This window comes from Podarcis pityusensis (genome assembly GCF_964106645.2).
Source record: "Podarcis pityusensis genome assembly, chromosome: 7".
NCBI lineage: Eukaryota > Metazoa > Chordata > Lepidosauria > Squamata > Lacertidae > Podarcis > Podarcis pityusensis.
Window position 1 is genome coordinate 14,154,060 of NC_138031.1, and position 3,627 is coordinate 14,157,686.

Genomic DNA, 3,627 nt, shown 5'->3' on the forward strand with positions numbered 1-3,627 from the left:
CCTTGGGGATCCTGCCATCTTTCGTTCTGTGGAGGTGACCAAGCCAGTGTAGAGGTTGCTGAGAAAGGAGTGACACACCTATTTAACCATATGGTTAACAGAATTAACGTACCTATTTAACCACAACGCAACCCAAGACTGGGTGAACAAGTGAGACTTTAGTTTGTGCTGAAAGCCTGGCACCAAGTACAACTGAGTTGTGAGTTATGTTGATCATTAAATGATGATTGTCATGGGAGGATTACACAATGAACAGTGGGCTACAAGTTGAAGGAAATAAATAAATAAATCAAAATGAAGAAATGAAATGAGTAGGACACCGTTCCAAGCTCATATATTTAAGAGCTTCCAAGAATGGGATCCAAAAGCAGAAACAATAATTATAGGCAACAGGCAATTAATTGTTAAGAATTGCCTAATAGCCCTTTTAACAAAGGGAAGAAGTACTTGATGAATCATATTTGCCATGTACCATCAGTCTGGGAAGCGTACATATTTAAGTCTAACCTCACCACACCTTTCTTTTATCTTTCATCTTTATAAAACAGGTTAGTCTTCTACAGGGCAGAATGTCATGACTCTGTTAGAAGAGGAGACTTATTTCTTTCCTTTTGTGTACGTAACCACATAAATTTGCTTTTGCGTACACATCTGCATAATTGCCTCAAATTATAACAAAAAGTAATTTGCATGACTGCCCACAAATCCTGACAATGTGCATGGTATCAAGTTGCCAGCTTTCGAACGGCCTTCTGTAGCTGTCCATTTATTAGCCGTTTGATCTCCAGCAATGAGGACGGCCTCCACAAGCATGGTGTCGGCCAGATGTTTTGTACTATAATTCCCATCAGCCCCTGCTGATACAAGGCTGTAGCCTTGTAAACATAATCTTCTGCAAATCCTTGGCCATATGCTAGGGCCCTATTAGCCTGTTGGATAATCTACCCCGGTCAAAAACAGCTTTGATCTCAAGTGTCAGTAAAATCAATCAAGAGGAGGGACTTTTACAGATGTTCTGACTATTCTGAACTTATTCACAGATGATCTGAATGAAGCTTGTGGACCAATGGATCACAGTTTGAGGACCCCACTATACATAGTGCTATGGGTTTTTTTTTTTTAGGCTGAATGTCTTCCCCCTGCCTTCTAATTCTTTGAACAGCCAGGCAAGCTTCCTGGTAAGGTTATGGGCTGTTAAAGGAACAAAGGAAAAGGCTCTGTGTTAGATGACAAATCCCACCCCCCAACCTCAACTCAAGGGTAGTTAGAAAGACAAAGCCAGAACTGAGAGCAAAGAGTTGGAGCGATGTGAGCTAGAAGCAAAGTAGCAAGCAAGGAAGAGAGATAAAAAGCAATGTTTGATTTCTGTTTGAATCCAAGGCTTCAGCTATGGGGGAAGCAATGCCCTGAGAACCTCTTAATGAGGTGGCCTGTAAATATTGTAATTAAACAAATAAATATAAGTCCGCCAATGTGAATTCACTGTGTTATCTGTTGGCATCAGTGGGAAGGGGGAATGCAAGGAAGATGGGCTGGCTGATTGGGACACTGACCCGGAGCACTGAATAATGCAACATTTTGTGATTTACAGCTTCTCCTGAAAAGGTTATTAAGGCTTGCATTGACTTTATACATAGCAATTAAGAAGCAAAACAGTGACTAACAAACTGTAAGCAAAACAACTCCCCGAAGGATGTTGAATTGGCTGCTGAAGTTACATAGGCCTTCATGCTCCTGCTTTCTCTGATAACCTTGGTGAAAGGTAACGGCTACAATAGCTGACGAAGATAATTCTGCTGGGAGAAGGGCCTGATAAGAGAGCTGCTGTTCCCTGAGGCTTGCCGCAAGGGAGGTTTCCATCAGAGAATTGAGTGGGTTGAATGAGGCAGGAGCACTGGAGGGTTCTGGGAGATTGGTGTTTTGCATACGAAGGTGAATTTGTGTGAGGGCTGCATCTAGTATCTGGGAACTCAGCCAGGGATCCCCTTTGCAATTGTCATGGCGCCAGTGAGTGGTTGATGACGTTTGCAAGCATGCCTCTGAGCATTTTCAAAGTGCCTGTCTTTCCTCACACTGTTGAGCAGCTACAGTACCCTATGCAGAAAGTACTGCTTCCAGTAAGCTTGAGCTTCAGCACTAAGCAGGGTTGAGCTTTTTAGAATTGATAGGCTGATTCCATGAACAGCCAATGCATCTTGTTGCAGCGGTGCAACTGCACCCCTTAGATATTGCCTAACCTTTATAAGAGTGACGCGGGTGGCGCTGTGGGTTAAACTACAGAGCCTAGGACTTGCCAATCAGAAGGTCGGTGGTTTGAATCCCTGCGATGGGGTGAGCTCCCATTGCGCAGTCCCTGCTTCTGCCAACCTAGCAGTTCGAAAGCACCTCAAAGTGCAAGTAGATAAATAGGTACCGCTCCGGTGGGAAGGTAAATGGCGTTTCCGTGCGCTGCTCTGGTTCGCCAGAAGCGGCTTAGTTACCGTATGCTAGCAACATGACCCAGCAGCTGTACGCCAGCTCCCTCAGCCAATAAAGTGAGATGAGTGCCATAACCCCAGAGTCGGTCACAACTGGACCTAATGGTCAGGGGTCCCTTTACCCTTTACCTAACCTTTATAAAGGCCAAAGTCATTTGAGGCAACACTTACTTTCCCTGGAATCTTTGTCCCTTAATCCTAGAGGGGTGTGAAATATACTCGGAGTCGAGAGTGGATTTCATGCTCTTTATTCAGATCATAGTGGTGAGGAGAAATGGAAGTTCCCCCACAGTATCTGCTTTATATACATTATTTTACACAATGGGCTGCACATGATTGGCTAATTCCGGGATTCTCCTGTAGGCCAATCAGGTTGTGGATTCACTTCCACCTGGAGCTGGATTGGGTGGCTCCTGCGGACCAATCATACTGCTGCATTGTTCTAGGACCAATCAGACTGCTGCATTTTGGATCCTATTGTTCTAGGACCAATCAGACTGCTGCATTTTGGATCCTATTCAACTCAGTACATTACAGATGTGACCTACTTTTGAAAATTGTTATTTCTTTAGGCAGGATTCCACTCTGGACATGCTCAGGGGCAATCCCCTCTTCTTCCTCCAGCATGATGCAGAAGGCTGACCTTCAGCAGCCATAATTCATCCTAACTGATTCTGGGATCGAGCCCTTGCTTTATTAAAAAAACAGCAGTCTGTGAAACACTCATCCAAAAAGAGGCACGAGAGAGAAGTGGGGAATTTGACTCCAACTCCCATCAGCCCCGGCCACTGTAGCCGAAAGCCCGGGGCTGATGGGAGCTGTAGTCCATCCACATCTTGCACGAAGGGCAGGAGGGTGGTCTGTTGAGGGTGGGGAGAGGCGGAGCCCCTGCCAGCCCCTGTCCCTTTGATTGGTTACCAAGACCAGTTTTAGCCGCCGTATTGGTGGAGAGGGAGCGGCCGGGGTCTGTCAAGGGGCATGGCGCGGCACGCCAGTCTTGTCACTCAAACTCCACAACGTTCGTTAATCGGCGGGCGGGAGGGAGCGAGGGGGGGGAAACGCCTCCTCGCTCTTCCCATAGGCTGGACGGAGGTGTGGGCGGGGACGGAGAGAGAGAAAAAAACATGGAGAGCGCCGCCTCCTCGCTCTT